General features: G+C 47.3%; 1 protein-coding gene across 5 annotated transcripts in view; it reads right to left on the reverse strand.

Moving 5' to 3' along the window:
* Sipa1l1 (signal induced proliferation associated 1 like 1) overlaps positions 1-13,983 on the reverse strand; it is a 280,919-nt gene extending 266,936 nt beyond the window's left edge. For 4 of the 5 annotated variants that reach the window (XM_038335800.1, XM_038335804.1, XM_038335803.1 and 1 more), the window contains exons 1-2: positions 13,901-13,983; positions 13,324-13,384 (exon numbers count right to left, since the gene is read on the reverse strand). The gene's annotated coding sequence lies outside the window, so the exon portion shown is untranslated. The remainder of the gene's footprint in view (positions 1-13,323; positions 13,385-13,900) is intronic. The other variant, XM_038335799.1, reaches the window with a different exon arrangement.
* Positions 13,984-14,404: the final 421 nt, after the last annotated feature.

Consider the following 14,404-nt stretch of genomic DNA (forward strand, 5'->3'; position numbering starts at 1 on the left):
ACACACGTATAATCCCAGCATTCCACAGGCAGTGGAAAGACGAGGAGGAGTTGAGGCCAGCCTGGTTACAGGGCAAGAAGGGGTTGAAAGCAAGAAGGCTGTCAGGAACTGTGCATCCTTTTTAAACTACAGAAAGGGAAACCTGAAAATGCAACCAAAACTGAGCAGATGAAGGTTCAAAGGAAGCAGAGTGGTTAGCGAGCGGAAAGAACAGAAGCCCAGCATATATATGAGTGCAGAGGCATTCTGGCAGAAGACAATGAGATCACATAAACAGGAAAGAAAAGAAGCACCAGGCTAGTCACAGAAGAAGGAGTGTGGGTTTGCTGCACACAGCATGCTAGCCGCTTTCGCTGCAGGAAGGCACGTGCAGGGTGATGTGAGGCAGAATGCACAGTGGTGTGAAGGAGACTGCCTCAGCCACTAAGATACAAAGGTGGCAGTAAAGCAAAGATACAGTGTTGGAAATGAGAACCCATTCACCAGTTGGAGACAGGACACAGAACACACACAGCAGGGTGGACACAGAGCAGACAAGGTGAAGGGAGGGAAGCTTCAATTGATAGTCTGGGAAACTCAAAGTGGAAACAAGGCGAGGAGCAGCAGTCAGTCAGGACACATTGTATACATGTGGGGCTTAGGCCCAGAGAGGGTTTATTTTGTTTTAAAAGGCCCAAGGCTCACTCTCCCACTTATGCAGTACCTGTCAGCTTTTGACTTTTTCTTTGGTCAAAGCACAGGCTGCAGCATCTGCATCAGCACACAGGAACTTTGTACTTTTGACCGTAACAGTACTACCAAAAGTCCAATGTGTCTGCAAGAAGTAAAATGTGCTTTAGCGAGATTTGATCCCAGCACTAGGGAGGCAGAGGCAGGCAGATCTCTGTAAGCCCAAGGCCAGCCTGATCTATAGAGTGAGTTTTAGGATAGTTATTGCTACATACTTGAAAAGAATATTACTACTTTCTTGAAAATAATAATAGTAAGTGCTTTGATGGAGCTGGGAGCAGGAGCCAGTCACCACATATGGTACACTACATGCTTACATTTACAAGAAACACACAGACCATGCAAGTCTATAAAGAGAGAACGCAGTGGATGGAGTGAGTGGGAAGAGATGGGTTTGGAGGTCTTTTCTAGGCCATGAAAAGTGTTTTAATGGTTTACAGAGAGAGATGGTCACACAACTCTAGGAATACACCAGAAAACGCTGACTTGGACGGTTTAAATGGGAAAACGGGACAGTAAGTGATGATGCAAAAAGGTTGTTGTAAGAAAAACCTTTGGGAATACATAAGTAAGCACTGTAACTTCAGACATTTAGACAGTGTCTCCCCAACAGAAGCTGCTGCACACAAGCTACAGTAACAACTGTCAGGGGATCTGGAAAGCCTACAAGGAAATTTCAAGGGCACTAAGTCAGCTCTGTGTAAGGGGAAACAAGCATGGAAAAGATGACAACCCCTCCCTGCAGATTCCTACAACTGCTCTAATCCTTTACTCTTAATAAACAGAAAGGCTAGAGGCTTCTCGGTACACCTTCTTTTGCTCTTGAAAGTAGTGTACAGTAAGTCGACTCCAGAAAAAACAGATTATGTGCAACAACAATTACTAAGCAGATGAATTGAGAGATGGTTCAGCGGTTCAGAGCACTGGCTACTCTTCCAGAGGACCTGGGTTTGATTCCTAGCACCCACATGACAGCTAACAACTGTCTGTAACTCCAGTTCCAAGGGACCCGACAGCTTCACAGAGACATACAAGCAGGCAAAGCACCAATACACAGAAAACAAATTAAATCACTTTTAAAAATTAATCTGAGGGTGTGACCAAAAGTCTAACACAAAGAAAGGTTTTCTTGCCGGGCGGTGGTGGCGCACGCCTTTAATCCCAGCACTCGGGAGGCAGAGGCAGGCGGATCTCTGTGAGTTCGAGACCAGCCTGGTCTACAAGAGCTAGTTCCAGGACAGGCTCTAAAGCTGCAGAGAAACCCTGTCTCGAAAAAACCAAAAAAAAAAAAAAAAGAAAGGTTTTCTTGTTTAATACCAGGTAGCACCCAAAATAGTTTCTGCCTCCAAGACACCTACCTAAAAATAGTTCTCACCATTCCATACTGTCCCTCATGGTTAACGCCATCACTCCTCTTCCCATGCTCCAACAACAGTACATCTATAGCTAACACTCGACATGACCAGACCCTCCAGTGTAACTTCCATCTCTCTCTACATCCCAGGACCTGCAATGGGCACACACGATATAACCAATACCTGTAGTTCTAAGTACTCAGGAGGAAACACAGATCCCAAGTTCAAGGTCTGTCTGGGCTACAGAGTGAATTCAAGTCCAACATGGCTGAAGCTCCAATTCTGAGGATAACAAGGTACATCACCATAGTCTGTGGCCATACCATTCTGAGTGCACCCAACCTGTCAATAGCACTGGTCCCTGTCCACAACTGCCTCAAAGAACCAAACCCTGACCCACCTCTTGTCTAAAGCAGCAGACAACTATTGGTAATGTATCAATTATTTTTTAAATGTTTATTCTATGTATATATGTGTGCCTGAGTGTTAGTACGCACAGCCCATGACTGCAGGAACCCAGAGACAGTAGGAGACAAGTTCTGACCCCAGAACTAGAATTAGGAGCAGCTGGGAGCTGCCATGTGAGTGCTGGGAACTCAACCCAGTACTCTGCAAGCACTGTAAGAACTGTTAACTTCAGAGCTACCTCTCCACCCCAAGGGAAGGTATCGACTGTAAGGAAACACATTTCTTCTTTACAGCTACCTCTAACAAAACACATCTAATAAATTCAAAATACTATTTATCAAAGTACAGGGCTGATACTTTCAACATCTTTATTTTATCTTAAATTTTAAACCAATAGATCCAAAGACATTTTACATGTCATCTGCCAGAAATAGATATATATAGAGAGAGATGTGCAATAAGGCATTCTGAACTGAGAAACATGGAGTTTTTTTTTTATTTAAACTTTTTTCTTTATTTGGTTTTTTATTGATTTTTACCGAGCTCTACGTTTTTCTCTGCTCCCCTCTCTGCCTCTCCCCTCCCCTTCAATCCTCTCCCAAGGTCCCAAGCATGGGGATGCTCCCAATTTACTCAGGAGATCTTTGTCTTTTTCTACTTCCCATGTAGATTAGATCAATTAAGTCTCTCTTAAGGTCCTCATTGTTGTCTAGGTTCTCTAGGATTGTGATTTGTGGGCTGGTTTTTCTTTGCTTTATGTTTAAAAAACACTTATGAGTGAGTACATGTGATAAATGTCTTTCTGTATCTAGGTTACCTCACTCAAAATGATGTTTTCTAATAAATCTGCCCTATTAGATCATCAACTATTAACTTACCTAGTTTACGAAGGCCTAAAATAAACTATCTGGGAACTGATATGTTTCCCCAATATGGTATCTTTCCATTTAAATGAAGTTGCTCTGGTCAAAGTTATGTTTCTTAAGAGGCAGCTCTGCACACAACTACCCAAGTAGCCTGCCTGGTTTAATGCAGAAGGAAGCTCTCAAACAGCCTAGGGAGCCAAAATACCAAGTTCCCCAGGAAGCTGTCTAGGCTCAAGGATGCATCCCAGAGAACCCAACCTCTCACCAGTCAGCCACAGAACATGCTAGCCCATAAGCTAAGCAGTTCCAGCATCCCAAAGTCTGTAAGATGGCAGAAGGTTTTCTTCCCACAAACAGGACTATCACAGCCTTTTCTGCGGCCGTTTCATCTCCAGAATTCTGAGAAGGGTAGATACTTCCCCATTTCACAGATAAGGAAACGCAAGGTTATGAGCGCGGTCGCACTAGCCCATTGCCTACTTGCTGTCAACATGCACCTCATACTCAACATATACAAATCAACTCTGAACTTGGACTCCCCACCCAAACCTGCTCCTCTAGTCACTGCCACTTTGGTCCACACCACCTCTACTGTACCAGCTGCTCTGGCAAAAACAGTGTCACTCTGACTGCACACTTGCAGGGCACACCATCTCCCCAATAAACCAGGTCAGCCCCATGGACACACCCAGAGCCCTGGCTCTTCTCATCACCCCACTTCTGCTATCATAGTCCTTTTGTTTCCACCCACACCCTCCTGGTTCTATGAACCACTGTTCAGAGAAGCTGTCCTCTGAAGCACAGCTTTAGGGGCTGGAGAGATGGCTCAGCGATCAAGAACACTGGCTGCTCTTTCAGAGGACCCGAATTTAATTCCCAGCACCCACATGGCAGCTCACAACTTTATCTCCAGTTCCAGGGAATCCAACACCCTCTTCTGGCCTACACAGGCGCTGTATCCATGTGGCTCACAGATATAAGGTTTACAAAACACCCATACACATAAAAAATAAAATAAAAATTTTTTTAAATAATTAAAAACACAGCTTTATAGAGAAATGCTCCCAGGGTATCTCACCTCACCCAGAGCTGCCTGTTGACACCCCTCTGACAGAAAGGGCACCTGTGTCTACAAAGCCTCCAAGTAACTGGAAGAGTGGCCAGAATCACATGTGACACACAGCAGAGCCAACGCTGGAACAGGCCTTCCAGTGTTCTCTGCAACAGTGAGGCCAGATTTACAGCGGCCAACAGACAGCCCTCCCTCATGGGAGGAAATCCTTACATTTGACTTAGCATAACTGAATCTTCTAATGTGTAATCAATACTATGTTGGATTCCCAACAGCAAATTAAAATGGAAATGCTAACTTTACAAAGACACAAAATCTCCCACAAGGCCAGTGGTTTTCAACCCTCTTAATGCTGTGACCCTTTAATACAGTTCCTCATGTTGTGATCTCCCAACCATTAAATTATTTTTGCTGCTACTTCGTAACTGTAATGTTGCTACTATTATGAATCATAACATGAATATTTATGGAGATAGAGGGTCACCAAAGGGGTCCAACCCACAGGTTGAGAACACTGGATTGGGCAGCCTAAACACGGGCTATCTGGCAGCATAGGCAAATGCCAAGCTGACTGGCAAAGCACTGAGACCTCCAGTGTGCCTGCATCTGGTGACCACATTTTAGGAGCACCATGTTCAGACAAGTAGTGCTCTCAGACTCAGACCAGAGCACCGAGGAGCCAGGGTTCTCACATTAGACCCTCCCAACCACAGGAATACGGGTGAGTCTCTTAGGGGACACTAGGAACAGAAAAAAGGCTGAAGGACTCAGAAGTGTCATCATGGAAATGTCCTGGAAAGAAACCTTCCAGATCCAAGTCTACATAATGATAATCTTTGGATCAGAATGAAACTAATGCCTAAAGTACTAACCATTACAGAATTTTCCATTAAAAAAGCAAAAAAAAAAAATCTAAATCTTTCTTCAAAGCTTTCAAAAATATTTCTAGTATCAACCACTCAAAGCCTTAAATCTCACTAATTACAACAATTAGCTCCTACAATATCAAAAGTAGGTGCTAAAGGGTTCTGGTGTGCAGGTATACTACAACAACAACAGACATGCTAAATGAACAAACGAAAGACTAAGATCCAGGAGGTTATGACTCTTCCAACAGCTGACAGCGAAACCCAGGGCTACCCAGAACCAGGGAGGTTTCTGGGTTCTCTTGGAATGGACTGGATGTGGGAGTGGGAGAAACCAAGACTTGGAACCCCTGGGTCCTCAGGGAAACCGGAGCCAAGATACATTACAGGCAGTTTCTTTTAGTTTTGTTAATTAGAAAAGCACTTGATAAAATAAATTTTGCCAAAGCCTATCTCCTTGGAAACCAGGAAACAAAAATGTCTCTTTTCTCCTCCACATAAAGAACATTTAATAAGGGACTATTTTCATAATAAACAGCTTCAACTGTTTTGTGTCGGAAGTAAAACAGGCAGCCCTTGCTAAATGGGTAAATTCGCAAGGGCTGGAGAGATGACCCAGCAGTTAACAGCACAAACTGCTCTTCCAGAGGACCACACAGCAGCTCAGGGCTGGACTGTAACTCCATTCCCAGGGGGCCTGACATCCTCTTCTGGCACCAGTGGGCACCAGGCATGCACGTGGTGCACATACATACATGCAGGCAAACATGCAAAATAAGTGTTAAAAAACATTGCAGAGAGCTTCTAGCGACTTCACTAAAGACCCTTACCATGAGGCTATGAGAAGAGTTAACAGTGGTGTTGAGAATAAATACCCACGGAGAGGCTAGGGAGACAGCTCAGTCATAAAGCTCAAGGATTTGGGGTTCGTCCCCAGAACCTACAGAAGAGCCAACTGTGTTAGGGAAGTGAATACAGGCAGATTCCCTAGGGCTTGTTAACCAGCCAACTTCACCCACTCTGGAGCTCCAGCCTAGTGAGAGACCTGTCTCAATCAATCAATAAAAAAGGACAGCACCAGAAGAACAATTCCCAAGGCTGACTTCTGAACCTTCTTCACTGGACTCTGTGCACCTTTGCAAGGCAGGAAGTGCTGGGAACTCAGCTCTTCTGCAAACAGCCTCACTCCCATTTGTCATTTAAATCACTCACTTCCTCCTTTAAAGGAACTTAAGGGAAGAAAAAGAATGGACAACAAGAAACTCTGACTTTTCTAAAGAGCAGCAGGACACTGAGATGATAAAGGATCTTTAGGAAAAAACAAGAAAAATAATAGCCAGGCGGTTTGGCTCACGCACTCTGCCTAGGCCAATGGGATCTCTGAGTTTGAAGTTGGTCTGTTCCATAAAGCGAGTACCAGGACAGCCAGGGGTACACAGAGAAACCCAGTCTTGAAAACCAAAACAACCAAAAAAAAAAACCGTCTCAGGACAGCCAAGAGGTGAACAACACAGCCCACACAGTCAGCCAAAAAGGAAGGCAATTCTGAATGTGCTACACACTGTCACTTTTGAGGACACTGTCAAGAGAAACAAACACCACACAACTCCACTTGTGAGGCCCCAGGTAGTCAAACTGAAAGACAGAAAGATGGCAGTTGCCAGGGGCTGGGACGGGAGGGAGTGGGAGCTGTCTGATATACAGAGACTCAGCTGTAAAACTGTTTTTCGATTCTCAAGCTCTAGTGCACAAAAGCGTGAATTTAACACCATGGAACTATATGCATGTGTTTTTACCACATTGTTTTAGTAGACCATACAATTACCAAACTGAACTGGCATGTCCCAGCCCCGCAGTTGCTTCACCTGGCCCTTACCAGTAGGCAGTTGGTTCTAGATTTCTTTCAAACTTACTTTTTCAATAAACAAAACTCCGCTGAAGATTGGAGGTGGGGGTTGGGGACTCTCCTTTTCATCTATCTATCCAAAATGAAATTTCAATGACCTCAGAATGCTACATTACTACATGTATTCACCTGGTTGTCAAACACAGATCCAAAAAGCATATAAAGGTACTCTGGAAAAAGCAAGCCATAATACAGTCACCTACCAAGCATCTTCCAACACCCACCCAATTATCCTGCTCGAGCCTGGACCTCGCTGTGATGTTCCAGCCACATCATTCCTTACTGCCTCCCCAACATGCCCAAGCTGCTTTGGGCTACCTTACTTTTGAAATCAGCCTCCAGAACAATCCCACCACAGCAAGGTTAGACTTCACCCATGAACTTTTAACAAAGCTGTCTGTAACACACGCACATACAAATAACGGAGAGAGAGACACACAGAGCAAACACTGCAGAACTCTTACCCACTGAACATGACTTCCTTATAGAACCGTCACAGGTTCGGTACTAAGGCCCTATGCTTAAAGGGGAGGATGAAAGTGTGAGGCTGCAAAGGGCTTTCTCCACCTGGAGGCGGGGCTAGGAACTGCACTCAAGCCTGGGCACAGTTCTCCCAACAACTGAGCTAGGGGTCACATGCCCATCAATGCCACTGCCACCGCCACTGCCACCGCCACCACACACCCACACACCCACTATTGGCTACTTAGAACGTTAGAATCCAGTAGGCAAACTAGTAAAATCCTCTGGAGTCTTCACTGGAGCTTTGGGAAGAGGGAAAACTTGACCAGCTCCACACGGACCCTCATTTCAAGAGCAGACTGGTGATTTCTCAAAGTCTTTGGGTGATTGACAAGCAGTATGATAGTATAAGTTCTGGAGTCATAACTGGGCTGCTTTGTAGGGAGGGGAAGGAGGAATGCTGGGGATGGACCCCAGGGCCTCACAGAGGCTACGCAAGTCCTCTATACCACGGAGCCCACAGCTCTGCTGTTTGTGAGTACAGGAGAAGATGCTGACTTTCCAGTCCATCCTGGTAGGTACACTCAGGTGGTAACTCAATCTTGAGTATCCTTACAGGTACCTGCTAATAAAAAGACCCTTCCCTGAAGACAGTTCACTACCAACTGCTTCTCTGAGTGCAGGAAAGGAAATGCAAGGGCCTTAGAATACATTGGGGTGAGATCCTACCATTTATTATACAAAAGCATTAATCACAGAAAGATCTAGGAGGCTAAGGTAAAGGACACCATCAGGGCTGTGGGTGTCCTACCACTACTGAGGCTGAGTTCAATCTCTTTTACTGGAAGAGGTGGATGGAGGTGGGAGGTGGAGGCGAAAGAAGAAAGGAAAGGGGGGGAAGAGAGAGAGAGAGAGAGAGAGAGAGAGAGAGAGAGAGAGAGAGCGCCCAATGATGGTAGAGCTGCAGGAACATGAGCAGCTGGCACACAGCCCTCTGCTTTTAATTTCTCAATAGCTACCTTCTGAGATCAGAACTCATTATAAAAGGAAGCAAAGCTCTGAATGAACCACAAAGACAATCCATAGCCGCACCTGTTCACACTTCCTAAAGGGCTCACTCAGGTCACTCAGGAAGTAAGGAGGAAACCCAGGAAACTGTGGCTGGATGTCCTTACTGCCACAGCAGTCTTGCGTGACCCTTTGTTTGTGAAAAACAGCCTCTCTCCATCTCTAAGCCAGCATTCCTCTAAAGCTTCGTCTCCAATCCACCATTATGTAATTGCCTGTTCCCCACAACTTAAAGTTAGGCATCCTACAAATCTAATTAGAGAGAGAACTGTAGCATAAGTAACCAATTAGATGCCATCAGCTGGAAGTTCTCTCTCAGACCTCCAGAAGCAGCAGCTTCCCTTCCTTACAGTGCACCACCAAGACCCTCAGGCCCCTCCATGCCATTCTGGGATCATCTCTCTATATCTTCAAGAAAACACATTCATTCCCAGACTCAGGAAGCAGAGGCAGGTAGATCTCTGTGAGTCCAAGGGCGGCCCGATCTACATGGTAGTTCCAGGCCAGCCAGTGTGGCACAGCAAGACCCTGTCCCCAAAAAAAATCTCTTTGCATCTGGCGTCCTCTTATTCCATCTGGACAGAGGCAATGGAGAAAGAGGATAGGCATGCAAAGGGAAGGCCAAGTTTTCTCTCCCTCAAAAGATGCACTCAGATGCTTATCCTTACCCTCCTGACCGCAAAGTAGACTACACTGTGTCATTCTGTCCCTGGCTGAAAGCAGACTACATTGTGTCATTCCGTCCCAACTGCGTTAGAGAGAAGGAGAACAGGAGCCAGGGGAATTGCTCCCACCTTCCCATGGCTCACTTACCAAAACTCATTAAAAAAAAAAAAAAAGCTATCAGTTAGGAATAATCAACTTAAATATACATCTGAAAAACAAAGTAACATACAAGTATGTTTTGTTTTTAATTTATTGAGGCATACAACTGAAAGCAAGATGCCATGAGGCCAATTTCCAATGTGCAAACAAGCAGAAGGGATTTGCCTGGGTTGGGTTGTCAGTCTTAAGAGATATGAACACAACCTCTCTGTGAATCCTGCAGTAACATTACGCTTTCCCTCTCCACCCCAGAACATCCTCCTCTGTTTCTCCAGAGTCAGAGCACACCAAGGGAAGTAGGACAGTCCCACACAAATCCACTGGGTTTCCCAGAGAGGGCTCATACAATCAGTACCTGCTGTGTCTGCAATCCCCCACCGCGACTGCCCCTCACTCCAGCAGACACCCCATGCAACCTGTCCTCACTGCTGACTGACAAACTAAAAGTTGCCATTATTCCAGAAACAACCCCTTTCTTTTGCAAACGAACTTAAGGAAAAGATGGACAACAAGAAACTCTGACTTTTCTAAAGAGCACCAGGACACTGAGGGATAAAGGGATCTTAGTAGTAATAATAAAGCCGTCATGCTCTATGGGGCAGAAACTTTAACTCAGGATTCCTTTTCCCGTAACTCAGCTATCTGTAACTCCAAAGCTTAGATACCAAACAGGATCCATCTCCATAGCTTTTCAACCTTAATGTAGCTATATTCCCTCCAGTTTTGCTTCTCCCTTAATTACTGAATACTTAAGTTTGAGAAAGAAGAGCAAACAAACTTAAACATAGTAGGAAAAGAACAAAAGGTGGAACAGAGAAGCCTGTTGGAATCAGGAAGGTCACTTACCCTGAATCTGGCTATATCTAGTTTTATAACCTACAAATCGTGTCAACTCCTTAGGCTTGGAGCTCCTCACTTGCAAACTGGGAAAGCTGGACCAAAGGATTCATGCTCCAACTCCTTTCAGCCACCCATGAATCTGCTCATCAAAGGGTAAGAAGATGCAATTGCAAATGAGACTTTAGTTACAAGGCATTTATGCACACATTCTGGTAGAGTACTGTAGCAAAGCTGCCACACAGTTGTGTTCAAGCTGCAGCACAAGGCAGGGAGATCAGAAAGGGGTTCAGCTATTTTTAAGATCACCCCCACCAGAAAGTATTGGAAACCCGCACCTTCTGAAGACAAGTATTTCAGGCCTTTTAAATAAGTTGAAAAATCAAAACTGTCACATATGCAAAACCTGGACATGGGGGCATCTTCATACCCAAAGATATGGAAGTATCCATGGTCCCTGAGACCAACAGTTCCCTAAGGCCAAGAATGATCATGCCCACCACTGAAACCAAGAGAAACTAACTGATAAGGCTAAAAAGGTTACAAATACAGGAAAATTTTATTTTTCAGATCTTGAGAATCAGCTTCTGTGAAATGAAATGAAACAGAAGTTTGCTCCATCAGAGTTCAAGAACGGGGGAAGGGGGGGGCAGCGGCAGTATTTGTCCTCCTTAGCAAAAATCCAATCTGACTAGTGAACTGAAATGCTCAAATCTAAGAAGTAACCTGAAAACCTTCATGATAGCTATATCATTTGTGCAATGACTGGACCTTTGGTACTAAAAATATAGACAGGCAAGAGAGGCACCAAGCCCCACTGTTCACCACATAAACTTTCCACTAGCCAAGAATCTGATCTCAGAGTTTGGTTCCACTCACGCTGCTGTCTGCGCTCTAAGAGATGGTTTAAAAAGTCATTTATTTCAAACTTCAAACTGCAACTAAAAATACAACACATGCAGCATTTGCACACCTTAACTCAGTCAACCAAGATCCCAGAATATGTAACTGCTCATCTCAAGCCACCCTCCATCTACAACATGTGGATAAAGTTGTTAGGAAGCTCTGCTAAAAGATGCTTTAAAAAAAATCAAGTGAGAAGACTATACCACTACCACATATGTAATTCAAGGCAAACATGAATATAAAAAGCCAGGAAATGACACTGAAAATTCGAATCAAATTAATCTCAGGATGTCATTTTAGTGACATGCTGAGGAGTGACTACCAAGAGTTCAAGTCAGCCTTCGACAGAATGGAGTCACAACTACCACTGCTTGACAGTCAAATCTAAAAGTTGAGGGCCCCAGGAACTGCAGAGCAGCTCACAGCTACACCTACTGACAGTCTCTGGCCACTTGCTAAGCCTGTTCTCTCAGTTGACTGGAGAAATCTAACTAATGATAGCGAATTTCAAGAGTCCTTTACTGAGATAAGGTTAAAAAAAAGTCTTCAGTGATAGAGAAGGCAGACTGCACTCTGAATGTCTTGCCGCGCCCCAAACATTTATGATCAAACCATCACCCAAGTCATTTTAAAGCGCTGTTGGTAATGCTGGGCTGTCACCTCACAGTTGGACACATCGGTGACCATAAACTGCTTTACTTAAACCTTTTAACTGCTCTGCACAATCCTATCAGCTTTTTTTTAACATCCTGGTAAAGGCAGCTTAATTGCAGCTTTCAGGGAGAAGAAAGGGGGATGTGGGAGAATCGTTAAAGCAAGACACGGAAAAATCATTCCTGTCCCTAAACGAGGTTGCAGGAGCAATTCGGTAAGACTTAATGTTGTGGCTGTCCAAAACATTCAGCCAGAGAACCTTTGCACTGGAAGATACTCCACTGGAGAGAGCAGGAGAAAGTTGACACTTAACTCCCACTGAGTACCCGTATAAAAAAGAATGGCTTTAAGACTCTGAGTCAGAGTTTCAACATGAAAGGCTCGCTTTATAGAGGAAACGCCAACCCCAGTTCATCCAGATAGACCTGGAACCTGATGAAAGTCGACACCTCCCTCTGAAATTTGCATCGCATCACTGGCTCTGAGTTTAGAAACATAATCGTGTACCAGGTAGTATGAATTTCAGTGAAGGCTGCCTCTCAACCAGCCGTCAGGAAAAAAAAAAATCAAATCTATAAAGACCCAAGGCAGTCTAGGAGCTACCGTCCCCAAATGCTTCCCTTCCAAGAGGAATGCCAGCAATCTAGCACACTACCTCCTTGAAAGCTAGCTATTTCCCGTGCCTCTGGTTTTGGACACGGTGAGCCCCGATGAAATTTCAACCTGCCCAACGCGACTGCTTGCCCACGTCGAAATGCCACGGAGCGATTTACGATCCTGGCAAGCTGCCTTTAAGGTCAGGAGCGAAGTTGGACAGGGCAAGGAGAGGAAAAGTTCTTTATGCAGCCTCACGCCTCTCCGACCCTCGGAAGGTTTACTTCCTCCAAGAAACGCAGGTTGAAGCATCCTTGGATCTCACTCCCCAGGATCCCCCATGGGGGAAATTAACACCCTCGAAACTGCAGCGAAAGGTCTCCCTTTCCCACCATTAACCCACCGGGGCCTTGCTCCCTTCAGCACACCTGCAAAGCGCTCACCGGGTGACCGATGGGGAAGGGTCGCTCCAAGGAGCCCAGAACCGCAGGGTGAGCACAGCCACCAGGCGGGGACACGGGGCTCCGGGCCTCTAGGGGAGCAGATCCAGATCCCGAGGTGAGAACGTGCGCGCGCGCCGGGCGCGGTGGAGCGCAGACTCGCCCCCGCCGAGATCGCGATCCCCAGCACGCCACCAAATCGGAAATCAAACTTTCAGCGGCTGCGAGCCTCCTGCTCCGGGGCCGCGAATCCCCAGTCAGGGACGGTACAAGGGGCTGTCAGCAGCGCCGCCCCGCCCCCCCCCACTCCCAGCCCTGCCCCCGGGGCCACTTACCGCTTGGCCTGGGCTTCCCGGTGCTGCTGCGCGTCCCGGGCGCGTCGTCCGCGCGCTCTCCCTGGGGAGAAAGAGAAAGCGTGCAGACGGTCGGGGCGCGCTCGCTCGCCGCCTCCTCTGCGGAGATCCGAGGCTCCGAGCGCCGGGCGTAGGAGCCGCGGGGGCGGGCTCAGCGCGGTACCCCCAGCCCCGCTCCGAGGAGGACCCGCAGCGGCCGCGCTCCGGGCGCCGCGGGGGCCAAAGTGACCAATCCCCGGACATCAACTATTGTAAAGGCGCCCGGGCCCCAGCTCACGCCCCCGAGCCCCCCATCCTACCCGCCGGCTCCCGGGAACGAGCGCGCGGCGCCCAGGGAGCGTCCCGACTGCGGGGCTCCGCGCTGGGCGCGGTGTGGGGGGAGTTGCGTGGTCGCGGGGGAGGGGACAGGTAACTGCCCACGGGGGCTGGAGAACCCGCGCAGGGGCTACGCGGGAAGGGAGGCCGGAGCCGCGACGATGGGCGCGCTGCGGGCGGCCTCCCAGAGGTTCACCCGCCCCCCTCCCGACCCTCCCCCCCCGGGACTCGGCGCCGCACTGACTTTCCGCTCACTCGCTCACGCACGTACTGAACTCGCTCACAAAGTTGCCGGCGGTGGCGGCGCTGCACTGGCCCTTCTCCCCGCCCCATCCCTTCCCTCCCTCCCTCCTCTCCTCCCTCCTTCAGTCTCGGGTGAGATCACCGCGGCTGGGTTCTGCGCTCAAGCAAGTCTCGCGAGACTAGAGCCCAGCTCGGGCCGGGGGAAGTGGTAGCAGGCTAGTGAGGACCGCGGAACTTCTGGTTGCCATGACGACTCTACAGCCGGGTGCAGTTTTCACCTGCCTCCTCCGCTGCCCCGGGCCTAGCAGTGGGGAAGGAAAGGCTAGAGGCAGATGGAAGATTCCTGTAGACCTGCGTCTCCGAGCTGAACGCGTTTTGTCGGAGAGGCTCTGGGACTGGAGATGCTAGTGCATCTCTCTACTTCTAAATGTCCACCATATACTCATTTTATCAACCTTCCTGTGTAAAATCTCATCTCCACCCCGCCCAACCCCCCCCCCCCCGC

The sequence above is a fragment of the Arvicola amphibius genome, chromosome 7 (genome assembly GCF_903992535.2).
Source record: "Arvicola amphibius chromosome 7, mArvAmp1.2, whole genome shotgun sequence".
Classification (NCBI taxonomy): Eukaryota; Metazoa; Chordata; class Mammalia; order Rodentia; family Cricetidae; genus Arvicola; species Arvicola amphibius.